This window comes from Vigna unguiculata, chromosome 3 (genome assembly GCF_037176805.1).
Source record: "Vigna unguiculata cultivar grain cowpea cultivar isolate G323 ecotype 2 chromosome 3, ASM3717680v1, whole genome shotgun sequence".
Classification (NCBI taxonomy): domain Eukaryota; kingdom Viridiplantae; phylum Streptophyta; class Magnoliopsida; order Fabales; family Fabaceae; genus Vigna; species Vigna unguiculata.
Window position 1 is genome coordinate 36,724,763 of NC_140794.1, and position 14,605 is coordinate 36,739,367.

General features: G+C 40.1%; 1 non-coding gene and 1 pseudogene across 1 annotated transcript; one reads left to right on the top strand and one right to left on the bottom strand.

The window, feature by feature from the left end:
• The first annotated feature begins 4,080 nt into the window (after positions 1-4,080).
• On the top strand, positions 4,081-10,160 carry LOC146887801 (uncharacterized; annotated as a pseudogene).
• Positions 4,733-4,841, bottom strand: LOC146887802 (small nucleolar RNA R71). The gene has a single exon (XR_014994141.1). It is a non-coding gene; the product is annotated as a small nucleolar RNA R71 (small nucleolar RNA).
• Positions 10,161-14,605: the final 4,445 nt, after the last annotated feature.

Consider the following 14,605-nt stretch of genomic DNA (forward strand, 5'->3'; position numbering starts at 1 on the left):
GGTACATGATCACAATCATGACATTAGTCCAACCAAATCAAGGTTAATACGTAGGAATAGAAGATTGAATTTGTAGGCTAAGCGAACACTTGATATTAATGACGAGGCTGGTGTACGTTTGAACAAGACATTTAGGTCCTTGGTTGGTCAAGCAGGAGGTTTTGACGAGACGCAAGGAACTACATCGGGCAGCAAAGACGAGCTTTTGGCAAGGAGGGAGATGGGCAGGCTTTGATGCAACATTTCTCAAGAATGAGAGGGTTGAATAATTCCTTCTATTATGAAATTGACATTGATGCTGAAAATAGAATCATTAATGTCTTTTAAGCATATGCAAGGAGTAGAGCCACGTTAGTGGACTTTGGCGATGTCATATCATTCGACACTACATACCTCACCAACAAATACGAAATGTCGTTCGCACCCTTCGTTGGTGTTAACCATCATGGCCACTCAATTCTACTTGAATGTGGGTTGCTCTCTGCAAAGGATGCATCAACTTTCACATGGCTCTTTCAATGCTGGTTAAGGTGCATGGGGAATAGGGCACCAGATGGCATCATAACTAACCAATGCAAAGTAATGAAAAATGCTATTACTGTTGTATTTCCAACACCAGGCATTGCTGGTGTATGTGGCACATCATAAAGAAAGTCCCCGAAAAGTTGGGTGGATTGACAATGCACAAGACCATAGAACATGCTTTGAAACAATTGGTGTACGAGTCCACCTCCACAATTAATTTTGAGCTTGGTTGGGAACAATTCATATCCAGCTTCGACTTACATCATAACGAATGGCTTTCTACGCTTTACGCCGAAAGAAGTAGATGGGTTCCTTGTTATTTGACGTCTCAATTTTGGGCTGGTATGTCCACCACTCAAAGAAGTGAGAGTATGAATGCCTTCTTTGATGGTTTCATAAATTCAACCACAACAGTGAAACAATTTGTCGTCTAATATGACAATGTGCTATGGTCGAAGGCCGAGAAAGAAATTGAAGTTGATTTTGCTTCCTCCAATACCACCCTACCTCGTGCCACTCAATCATTAATTGACAGGCAGTTCCAGGAAGAATACACTCATGCAAAGCTAGCTGAAGTTCAGCAAGAGTTAAGGAGTAAGATCAATTGCACTATCAAAAGTTACGAATGTGATGAAATGTATTCAAAGTACATTGTTAAAGAGGAGTACATACGTAATGGACAAAGTGATGACAAAATGAATGAAGTTGTTCTTGATAAAGTGACGCAACAAATTGGATGTACTTGTCTTTTGTTTGAATTTAAAGGTATTTTATGCCGACACAACTTTCTTGTACTAGCACAAAAAGAGGTCAAAAGTGTATCTCCGCAGTACCTATTGAAGAGGTGGAGCAAACACATTCGATGAAGACACACTTACATAAAAGCATCATACAAACATAATAAGGACGATCCCCATGTCGAAAGGTATGACTTCATGTGTAAGAGATTTTACGAAATTGTAGAAGTTGCATGTCAATATGAGAATGTGACAAATTCTGTGTTAACCCAACTTGATTTCATGTATGCAACTCTTGACTTACCTATATTGAATATAGTAAGTCTTCCTTCCCAGAAGGTGAAGGAAAAATTAACCCAACATCCAACGCCAACAATGGACAACATGGTACGAAGCCTTTCACATGCTAAGAGGAAGGGTCGACCCGAACAAATAGGCTTCAATCAACAGTTGAAAAGATTTCCAAGAAACGAAAATGGAGGGCAGCATTAACTAAATCGACAAGGAATCTTGATGTAAGTAATTCATTCACATTATAAACATATTTAAACGGATTGAATTAGAATTACTTCATTACACCCAATTTATGTTGTTCACATTATAAACATATTTAAACATTTTGCACCAGGTTACCCTTAATATGGAAAGTGGAGCGCCTACAGTTCAGCTACCCACGACCATGGTTAATTCAAACAACCGGTTATCACTCTCACCTTCCACAGGTTTTATGTCTCTCTGATGAGTCATTATTTTCTTCTATTCCACCAGCCTTTGTGCACCCATTAGACAGTTGATTAGTGCTTAATTGTTCATCATGTTTTTCATCTGTTGGGCTTTATTGGGCCACTGTTCCGAATTTGGACTAATTTCACATTATTTGGCCTAATTTTTGTTTTTAATTATTTTTAGGTATTTGGGTGAAGCAATTTTGGAGCTTGGACATTAATATTTAGTTGAAGAAACTTTCCACATCATTGCCACATCATTTCCATGTCATTTCCACGTCAGCAAAGTCAATGGGTCAACATTTGAGGCCCAGAGTGGCATTTTTGTAATTCTGCGACTCATAATGGGAGTTTTGTGATTTTGAGTGGCATGGGTGATATGACCACGAATTAGGTCTGCATGAGGAAGAGGCAGCCGCTCCATCATCTTCAACCTCTCTTCAAAACCTCCATTTTCGTTCTCCAAGCTTCCATGGACGCCCCCCTTGCGGTTTTTCACGTTTTTGGCTCATTTTTACCGTTTTTATGCATATTTGACAGCACCCATTGAGGGTTTTACGTTTGGAATTCGTTTTCTTGCTTGGGCAGTTCATTTTGTGGGTTTTATTGACTTGGAACAATACCCATTCATGGGGTTTTTCGCATTTATATATGATAACACCGTTTTGCATTCGATTTAAGCTTTGAAATCTCAATTTTTGCTCTTAAATTGCGTTTTCAGATTTGATAAGTTAGGGTTCTTGGTTCTGATTTTTGTGATTTCAGTTTTGAAGTGTTTAATTACTCATTTCCATGTCTAGCTAAATTCGTGTATTGACTCCTTGATGAAAAATGCAATGAAGCTTTGAGGTTGTGCTTGTTTTGTGAAATTTGCCATGTTTTTGTTCTGAATTCGTGGAATGCATGTGGTGAATCTGTCAATGCTTAATTTACAGAGTAATTGCATGTGTTTTGTTTAAGATACGTTCATGCTTAATGTATGTAGCTTGGCTGTCACGAATTTAAGGATGTGTGCATTGCTTAATTGCATAATGAAGCTAGATTGTAATTTTCGCTTAGTGAATTATTATCTAGTGGATTGAGACAAGGCAGGATTGGTGTTAATTTGGTGGCCTATGATAAGTGAAATTGCGTTTGAATCAGGGATGTCAATACGGTTTTAGTCACTATAGCATTTAAATTAATCTATTGATTAGCATTCTGAATCTGTCTGCCAACCCCCCCCTCTTGTGTTTTATTGTTGTGTTCATCTGGAAAATTCGCTTTGAATGAAAATATTGGTCGTTGGGAGACGACTTGGTTCACTTTCATGTACTGCATTTAATATGTTTTAATTTGGTGGGGTACGGCCTCTATCAAATTTGGCGCCGTTGCCGGGGACCAATCGTTTCGTTCATAGTAAAATTTCCAGTGTGTTTGTGTTTTGTGTTTTGGTGTGTGTGTGTAGTTCAAGTGTGGTTGAGTTGGTATATGTTCATTGTGATGTTAATGTTGTGTTAAGTTCAGTGCCTGTTTCCATTCCTGTGTGTTTCTGTGTAGTGTAATGAATAGTGTCGCGGCGCGCATGAATAGTGTCATTTGTAGTAGTGAATAGTGTTTGAATAGTGTCCGAATCTGGCATTTAACTTCTGGATTTTTGTTTTGGTAGCTACGGAGCTTGTTTTGACTTGAAATTTTTTTCCCCCACTTCTAAGACGTTGAACTTGATAGGAAAAATAGCTAGAGCAGTTGGTATGGTCTGAGTTAAGAGATTCAAAAAAAAAATTTGGACTGATTTTTAGTGAAACTTCAGAGGACCATAACTTTTGCTCTGGTTATCAGAATCACTATTATTTTATATGGATTTGGGCTAGAATTTGATTTCCCACCTTGTTGTAATCAGCGTCGCCGGTTTGCAAACTCAGAATCTCCAGAAAATGCCATTTTCTACATTTCAGCAATGTTTTTTGTGATTTTTCTTCATTTTTTTCCACTTTTGAAAAATTGTTAAAAATACTTGTGCTTTGAGTTTTGATTTGATTTTTTTTGTGCTTCTGTTTGACCACTCAAAGGAATATCCTACCAATTTTCAAGTCATTTGGAGGTCGTTTGAGTATACTTGTAGTTATACCCTTTGTTATGCCAATATCACCACAATTAATGCTTTTTGGTGCATGACTAGGGGAAACCCAAGTGAATTACAACCATTTGACCCTGAGATTGATAGGACATTCCATAGAGGAAGTAGGCATCCTAGGAATCCATCTTTGCATGCTGAATATTCAGTGACATTTCCTGATTCTTCTGATTCTCATCACATTCCTGACACTCCTCATTCTTTGCATTCTGAGCATACTGTATATTCTGAGCATTTTCATACTGATAACATGGCTCAACCTCCTCCACCTCATGAGAGAACCATGAGTGAGCTCACTGCACCAGAGTTCACTTATGATAGTTTATGCATATAATACCTTGAGGAGGAGGTTCCATATGTGCTGAAAACTGGTTTAATACACTTGTTGCCAAAGTTTCATGGTCTTGCAGGTGAGGACCCGTGCAAACACTTGAAGCAGTTTCATGTCGTCTGTTCCACCATGAAGCCTGCAGATGTACAAGAGGACCATGTATACTTGAAGGCTTCCCTCATTCTTTGGAGGGTAATGCGAAAGACTGGCTGTACTACCTAGCACCCAGGTCCATCATAAGCTGGGATGACCTGAAGAGATTGTTCCTTGCCAAGTTCTTTCCTGCTTCAAGGACAACAGCCATACGGAAGGAGATTTCTGGCATCAAGCAGAAATCTAGGGAGACCCTTTATGAGTACTGGGAGAGGTTCAAGAATCTCTGTTCAAGCTGTCCACACCATCAGATTTCTGAACATCTCCTCCTGCAGTATTTTTATGAAGGCTTGCACCACATGGATCGAAATATGATTGATGCCGCAAGTGGTGGTGCCCTTGGTAACATAACCCCAACTGCAGCCAGACAACTGATAGAGAACATGGCTTCAAATTCTCAACAATTTGGCACAAGGAGTGATGCCATAGTTGTTAGAGGTGTTCATGATGTAGGAGCAGCCGAGTACACAAAGAAGTTGGAAAGTAAGATTGATGCTCTTACTACACTGGTCAATCAACTTGCTTCCAATCAGAGAGCTCCAGCTGCAAGAGTTTGTGGCCTTTGTACATCTGTTGATCATTTTACAGACTCTTGCCCAGCATTGCAACAACAGGCTTCTTCTTCTACACCAGTGGATACCCCTCAGGCCTATGCAGCAAATATTTTCAACAACAATAGGCCCCAACAGCACCAACAAAACCACCATGATTTGTCAACCAACAGATATAATCCAGGATGGAGGAATCACCCTAATTTGAGATGGGGAAACCAGGGTAACCAGCAGCCCCAACAATTTCAAAATGTGCAACCACCTCCACAACAAAGAGTTGCACCTGCACCACAAGCTGCTCCTGTTCCACCTGTACCCACACCAGCTCCTGCTGCAGCACCTGCACCTTCTTCTTCTACTTCATTGGAGGAGTTAGTCAGGATGATGACCCTTCAAAATATGCAATTTCAGCAGGAGACTAGGGCCTCAATCCAGAGTTTGACAAATCAAATGGGGCAAATGGCCACTCAGCTAAACCAGGCACAAGCTCAGAATTCTGACAAGCTTCCATCACAGACGGTGGAAAATCCTAGGAATGTGAGTGCCATTACTTTGAGATCTGGGAAGAACATTGAAGTTCCCACTTCCGAGCCTACACCTCCAAAGGAAGCCGACCCTGCCACACTTTAGAGAAAGCGTGATGCTCATGCAGCTGGTCCTTCCACATTTACTTCTACACCTTCCATACCTCTTCCTTTCCCTCCAAGAGCCATTCCAAGCAAAAAGATGGAAGAGGTTGACAGGGAGATCTTGGAAACTTTCAGGAAGGTGGAGGTCAACATACCTCTGTTGGATGCCATTAAACAGATTCCCAAATATGCAAAGTTCTTGAAGGAGCTATGCACGCACAAAAGGAGGCTGAAGGGAAACGAAAAGATCAGCATGGGCAGAAACGTGTCAGCATTGATAGGTAAATCTGTTCCTCATATTCCTGAGAAGTGCAAGGACCCAGGTACATTTTGTGTACCTTGCATCATAGGTAACAATAAATTTGAAAATGCAATGCTTGATCTTGGTGCTTCAATAAATGTAATGCCTCTGTCTATTTTTAAATCTCTTTCTCTTGGACCCCTGCAACCTACGGGTGTGGTGATTCATTTGGCAAATAGAAGTGTTGCCCACCCCGCAGGTTTGGTTGATGATGTTTTGGTTCGTGTTGGTGAATTGATTTTCCCTGCTGATTTTTACATTCTTGACATGGAAGAGGGATTTTCACATGGTTCTGCACCAATCATTTTAGGCAGACCATTTTTGAAAACTGCACGAACCAAAATTGATGTCCATGCAGGTACTTTGTCCATGGAGTTTGATGATATTGTTGTGCGATTCAACATTCTGGATGCCATGAAACATCCTTCTGAGGATCATTCTGTTTTTCACGTGGATATTATTGATGATGCTGTTGATGGATTGATTTCTGATTTCCACTCTTTGCATGCATTAAAACATTCATCCGTGTCTGAGTTATCTGAATTTGCATGCATTGATGTTCTTGATTCTGATTCTGACTCTGTTGATGCTGAATATGATGTGGATAATATTGAATCTAATGAGTTTGACTCTCTGGATGTTGTACCTATTCACTTTGATGTTATACAATCAGGTTGCACTAACCATGTTGCAGGAAGTACACATGCATCTGATTGTTATGCTCAGGTACAAGCTGTGGAACCCATTTCTCCCTCCCTTCTGGTTCCTGATATTCAGCCAGCATCCAGTACTCCAGAGTTAAAACCACTACCAGACAACCTCAAGTATGTCTACTTAGAGGAGGAGGACAAACTGCCTGTCATCATTTCCACCTCCCTCACTGCTGAACAAGAGCAGAGGTTGTTGCAAGTTCTTAAGAAGCATAAGAAGGCAATTGGATGGACATTAGCTGACATCCCTGGTATTAGCCCATCAACATGCATGCACAGGATATTGTTGGAAGATGGAGCAAAGCCAGTGAGACAGCCACAGAGGCGACTCAACCCTGTCATCTCGGATGTTGTAAAGAAGGAGGTGACCAAGCTTCTACAAGCTGGGATCATCTACCCCATTTCTGACAGTCAGTGGGTTACCCCATCCATGTTGTTCCAAAGAAGACTGGCCTCACTGTAGTCAAGAACGAAAAAGAGGAGCTAATTCCAACAAGAGTGCAAAACAGTTGGAGGGTTTGCATTGACTACAGAAGGCTAAACCAAGAAACCAGAAAAGACCATTTCCCCCTGCCTTTTATTGATCAGATGCTTGAGCGCTTGGCAGGTAAGTCCCACTATTGCTTTCTTGATGGGTTTTCTGGTTATTTTCAAATTCACATTGCACCTGAGGACCAAGAGAAAACCACATTCACCTGCCCCTTTGGCACTTTTGCCTATAGGAGGATGCCGTTTGGCCTATGCAATGCCCCTGGCACATTCCAGCGGTGCATGCTAAGCATTTTTAGTGATTTTCTTGAAAAATGCATAGAGGTGTTTATGGACGACTTTACTGTATATGGGTCCTCATTTGATGCATGTTTGGATAGTTTGGACAGAGTTTTAAACAGGTGCATCCAATCTAACCTTGTTCTCAATTTTGAGAAATGTCATTTCATGGTAGAACAAGGCATAGTATTGGGGCACATAATTTCAAAAAAGGGCATTGAAGTTGACCCTGCCAAGATCTCAATTATTTCACAATTGCCTTACCCCTCTTCTGTGCGAGAGGTTCGTTCTTTTCTTGGCCATGCAGGGTTTTATAGGCGCTTCATTCAAGACTTCAGTAAGAAGGCCCTCCCACTGTCCAACCTATTGCAAAAGGATGTTGACTTCATCTTTGATGAAGGATGCAAAGAGGCTTTTGATTGCCTCAAGAAGGCCCTGACCACAACTCCAATCATTCAGGCGCCCGATTGGACAGCCCCATTTGAGCTTATGTGTGATGCATCCAACTATGCATTAGGGGCTGTTCTAGCTCAAAGGATTGATAAGCATCCGAGGGTAATCTACTACGCCTCCAGGACATTAGATGTTGCCCAATCAAATTACACCACAACAGAAAAAGAGCTCCTTGCGGTAGTTTTTGCACTTGAAAAGTTTCGATCTTATCTGCTTGGTTCTCCTGTTGTTGTGTTTACTGACCATGCAGCTCTTAAGTACCTGTTGAAGAAGGCAGAATCAAAACCTCGGCTGATAAGATGGATGCTCTGGCTCCAAGAATTTGATTTGGAGATCCGTGATAGGAGCGGAGCACAAAACCTGGTTGCAGACCACCTAAGCATGATTGAGAGGTCTACTGATGATGCTACACCGATTCGGGATGACTTTCCCGATGAAAGTTTGTTGACACTCTCTACTTCTTCCTCACCTTGGTTTGCTAACATTGTTAATTATCTTGCTGTTTCTATTTTTCCTCCCCTAGCATCAAGAGCTCAATGTGATAAACTCAAGAGCGATGCTAGGTACTACATTTGGGATGACCCCTATCTGTGGAAAATGTGCAGTGATCAGGTTACCAGGAGATGCATTCCGGACCATGAGATTGACTCGGTCCTCAAATTTTGTCATTCATCTGCACCTGGTGGTCACCTTGGCACACAAAGGACAGCTCGTAAGGTGCTAGATTGCGGATTTTATTGGCCCACCATCTTCAAAGATGCGTGGAGGATTTGTAGCACATGTGAGGAATGCCAACGAGCAGGAGGAGCCATTTCTTGGAGACAAAAGATGCCTCAACAACCCATGCTATTTTGTGAGGTGTTTGACGTTTGGGGTATAGATTTCATGGGCCCTTTCCCTGTCTCTTTTGGTTTCACTTACATCTTGCTTGCTGTTGATTATGTTTCAAAATGGGTGGAAGCCAAAGCCACTAGAACTAATGATGCTCGAGTTGTTATGGATTTTGTTAGGTCTCACATATTTTGCAGGTTTGGAGTTCCTCGAGCTATTGTTAGTGACCAAGGCACCCATTTTTGCAACAGATCCTTGGGGGTTTTGCTTCAAAAGTATGGGGTTGTGCACAAACTTTCTACACCATATCACCCCCAAACTAATGGGCAAGCTGAGATCTCAAACAGAGAAATCAAGAGGATCTTGGAGAAGATTGTGCAGCCCAACAGGAAGGATTGGAGCAATAGACTTGAGGACGCTCTATGGGCTCACAAGACTACTTACAAGGCACCTATAGGGATGTCTCCTTATCGGGTTGTCTTTGGTAAGCCATGCCACCTTCCAGTGGAGATAGAGCATCGAGCCTACTGGGCTGTCAAGTCATGCAACTTCTCTTTTGATTAAGCTGGGGAGGAAAGGAAGCTGCAGTTGAACGAGTTGGATGAGATCCGCTTGGAGGCATATCAGAACTCTATGTTCTACAAGGAGAAGACCAAGAGATTCCATGATAGCTCCATTGCTAGAAAGGAGTTTGTTGTTGGTCAGCAAGTTTTACTGTATAACTCCAGACTTGGACTCATGGGGGGTAAGTTGAGATCAAAGTGGATTGGTCCTTTTGTTGTCACTAATGTTTATCCTTATGGTGCAGTTGAAATCAAAAGCCAGTCCACAGATAAGAGCTTCAAAGTGAATGGGCATCGTCTTAAGCCATTCCTCAGCAATCCTGCCTTGGTGGATACTATTGTGGAGGAAACTTCCCTGCTTGACCCCACTGCTGTTTCACCATGATTCAAGGAGTTTTCTTTCCCCTTCTTCCCCCTTCTTCTTTACTTTTATTGCACTTGTCCAGGTCTGTTTGTCTGTTGTTGTTTCTGTTTGTTTGTTTCATTATTGTTAATTTGTGTTAGTTAGTGTGATGTTTTTGTTTTCTGTTTGGGACACTCACTTCACTTTTGGAGGATGAGTTGTTGGTTATTCTGTGAACTGTTATCCTTGCTTTGTCTTTGCATGTCAACTTGCTTTTGGAATTAGTTTACCCTGTGTAAGAATTTGAGCCATTCTCTGTTCTTTGATTGTGTGATATATGCCTCTTGAATGCTTGCACAGTGGCCTTGGCTTGACTCTTTCTGAATGCCTTTCTAATTCACATGCATGTTGGGATATGATTTAGGCAATTTTGTTTTGTGAGCCTACAACCAGATGAGCCTACCTTGAACTGTTTCCGTTGATACCCCTTTTTGAGCCTACATACCCTTTCATTGTTTTACAGCTCATTACAAGCCCTTAGCCTGAAAAACCATGATTATTCCTACCTTAGGAAATTTTGGAGCTTTGGAATTGTTTTGGGAATGGGTGCTCAATTAAGTGTGGTCGCGCACAACAAGTATGGTTGTGCGCGCACTTGTTGTTGGTTCTTGGAATTGCTCATTTGTACACCAAAGTGGGATTTCAAAATTGTTGTTTCTCTACATGTTCTCTGTATAGAAAAAAAGAAAAAAAAAGAAAAAAAAAGAAAAGAAAAGAGAATAAAGAAAAGAAATAAAAAGGAGTTTGGATTTGAGCATTGTGTGAGAACCGAAGTTGGAAGTGTTGGTGTTTGGTATTATTTTCATGATTGATTGAGACTTATTCCCCACTGCTCCTCTATTTCCTTGGTTGCTTAGCTACTTATCCATATGTTCCACACCTTGTCCTCAGCCCCATTACAACCTTGAAAAGTCCTTCTGATCTTGACCTGCATGTGTTTCTGGTTTGGTTGTTCGTTCTAGAAGCTTGCTAAGTCTGTTTGATGTTTGTTTTTCAAGGGTGCTTTGAGAGTAAACAGTAGCCTAGAGATTTGAGTGATACAGTGCATATTTCGTGAGGTTATGTTGCTTTCAATTCTCTCCTTAAGCTGAACTGAGTACTTGACATGTTTTGAACTGCTTAGATGATGTTCACGGATACCTTGCAGCTTTGAATCCTTCTGTGTTAGATGTGTTTCCATTTGTCTGTGTCGAGTCCGTTTGTCATGTGTCTGTTTGTCTTGTGTCTTTTTGTCTCTCTCGTTATGTTTGTGATGTCCTTGCTTTGCTTTACTCTTTAATTTTTCCCAGGAGTGCAAAAGGGTAAGTGTGGTCGATTTTGATGAGTCATTATTTTCTTCTATTCCACCAGCCTTTGTGCACCCATTAGACAGTTGATTAGTGCTTAATTGTTCATCATTAGAGTGTTTTCAATCTGTTGGGCTTTATTGGGCCATTGTTCCGAATTTGGACTAATTTCATATTATTTGGCCTAATTTTTGTTTTTAATTATTTTTAGGTATTTGGGTGAAGCAATTTTGGAGCTTGGACATTAATATTTAGTTGAAGAAACTTTCCACATCATTGCCACATCATTTCCATGTCATTTCCACGTCAGCAAAGTCAATGGGTCAACATTTGAGGCCCAGAGTGGCATTTTTGTAATTCTGCGGCTCATAATGGCAGTTTTGTAATTCTGAGTGGCATGGGTGATATGACCACGAATTAGGTCTGCATGAGGAAGAGGCAGCCGCTCCATCATCTTCAACCTCTCTTCAAAACCTCCATTTTCGTTCTCCAAGCTTCCATGGACGCCCCCCTTGCGGTTTTTCACGTTTTTGGCTCATTTTTACCGTTTTTATGCATATTTGACAGCACCCATTGAGGGTTTTACGTTTGGAATTCGTTTTCTTGCTTGGGCAGTTCGTTTTGTGGGTTTTATTGACTTGGAACAATACCCATTCATGGGGTTTTCGCATTTATATATGATAACACCGTTTTGCATTCCATTTAAGCTTTGAAATCTCAATTTTTGCTCTTAAATTGCGTTTTCAGATTTGATAAGTTAGGGTTCTTGGTTCTGATTTTTGTGATTTCAGTTTTGAAGTGTTTAATTACTCATTTCCATGTCTAGCTAAATTCGTGTATTGACTCCTTGATGAAAAATGCAATGAAGCTTTGAGGTTGTGCTTGTTTTGTGAAATCTGCCATGTTTTTGTTCTGAATTCGTGGAATGCATGTGGTGAATCTGTCAATGCTTAATTTACAGAGTAATTGCATGTGTTTTGTTTAAGATACGTTCATGCTTAATGTATGTAGCTTGGCTGTCACGAATTTAAGGATGTGTGCATTGCTTAATTGCATAATGAAGCTAGATTGTAATTTTCGCTTAGTGAATTATTATCTAGTGGATTGAGACAAGGCAGGATTGGTGTTAATTTGGTGGCCTATGATAAGTGAAATTGCGTTTGAATCAGGGATGTCAATACGGTTTTAGTCACTGTAGCATTTAAATTAATCTATTGATTAGCATTCCGAATCTGTCTGCCAACCCCCCCCCCCTCTTGTGTCTTATTGTTGTGTTCATCTGGAAAATTCGCTTTGAATGAAAATAATGGTCGTTGGGAGACGACTTGGTTCACTTTCATGTACTGCATTTAATATGTTTTAATTTGGTGGGGTACAGCCTCTATCACTCTCCTAGCGTCATTAGAACACAATATCGATACTCAAATATCTACAAATGAAGACATCATTAGGTAATATATCACGCTACTGTTATTTATTAACATCCAAACCACTGAACATATGTCATGACTTTCAATTCTCGATGTAGAAATGAATGACAACATTTGGAGGGTTATTTTGTACTGTCTTTTTGGACCTGTTCTATTTCTGTCATTACGATATGGTGGATGAAGGTTGAATTGGTAAATTGAGATTGTTTCTGCAATTCTGTTGTCATGCCCAATTTGTTGTATCAGACAGTAACAACAGATATTATTTCCCACGTAGTTTAGCACATACGTGGCTGTAGGTTTATAGATAATTTCATGTCTTCACTTTGTTAGAATCTTTTGGATTTACAACTTCTTGACATTGTATGGTCGTATACCTGACATTAAGAAAACAATGTTAAACAAAAAAATTATGTTAACTCCAAACAACATTAAATGATTAAGCTTTTTTTTGTGTCCGATACTTTTTTGAACTCCAATATGGATATCAATAACAAATAACACATACAAATTCGCACTTACGGACTCACGGGTTAGCACATAAACTGTAGCCTCTTAATTGGCAGCACAAAGAACATTTGTTTAAAAATCATTCACTTGGGTTATCAGTACTTATGTCATTGCTTTGCACTTATTAAACCAATTAAGGTACACAAAAGCATGCACATATATCACTGTTAATTATTGTAGGATGGACTATGATGTGACCCCACCAAGCCCAATTGTACCTTCAAGCCCAAGCCCAAGCCCAAGCCCATTAAAAGGCCCAATTACAAGATCAATGATGAAGAAGATTCAAAAGGGCCTCCCATTAGATGATCACAAATTCAATGGGCTTCACACATTATTCAAATGGGCCAAAGAGATCACAAAGACTTGAAGAAGTGCATATAAATCTAGTAGTGTAGATTTAAATTGGGTCATTCTTTGGGCTTTGCTTTCCAATAATACATAAGACATGAAAGGAACATAGGATGGGGTTCAAATTGGGCTCAGCCCAATTCTCTTCATACATGGCCGAGATTATCAAGACAAGGAGGCTTCTTTGCTTCATGGTTTGACTAAGGTTGGTCATCACATCTAAAGGCTAAGAATCCTTCTTGTTCTTCAAGCCAAGATCCAAGGGGCGTGACCTTGCCTCCTTCTCCAAGCTTGATCTAAGGGCCAAGATTAAGGCCTACTCCATCCAATGGCTCTCCTTTCTCATGTGTAAATGGCTTCATATAAAAGTCAAAATTTCACTCATTTGTAGACACTCTTGAAATTTTATGCAATAGATGCTACTTGAGTTGAGAGCACTCCTCCCTCTATTGCCTTTGAGAGTCACCCCTTTCTAGAGATTTCCTTTCTCTACCTCTAGTCACCTTCCTTAGGCTAGCATAGATTAGGAAATCCTATCACCTCTTTCACTTTCTATAGCTTGCAAGTGCCTTCAAAACTTGCATCCATTCCTTCATCCAACTTCGTTGCCATGAAGTTCTTCACGCACCTTTGGAACTCCACCAGACTAATATCAGAATTACATGGCTACTGAAAATATCAACATAACTGAAAATAAAGTAGTACTGCTTAACAGTTATTTAGGCACAACTTAGCACATAAATTGCATCCTTATATTTGGTAGCACAAACAACATTTGTTTCAAAATCAGTCACCTGGGTTATCAGTACTTATGTCATTGCTTTGCACTTAGAAAACCAATTAAGGTAGACAAAACCATGCGCATATATAATTGTTAACTATTGCAGGATGGAGTAATATCAGAATTACATGGCTCATGAAAATATCAACATAACTGAAAAGAAAGTACTACTGTTTAGCAGTTATTAAGGCACGGGTTCGCACATAAACTACACCCTCTTATTTGGTAGCAGAAAGAACAATTTTTTAAAAATCATTCACCTGGATTATCAGTACTAATGTCATTACTTTGCACTTAGAAAACCAATTAAGGTAGACAAAACCATGAGCATATATCAATGTTAACTATTGCTGGATAGAGAAATATCATAATTACATGGCTTCTGAAAATATCAACATAACTGAAAATAAAGTAGTACTTCTTAGTAGTTATTTAGGCACGACTTAGTACA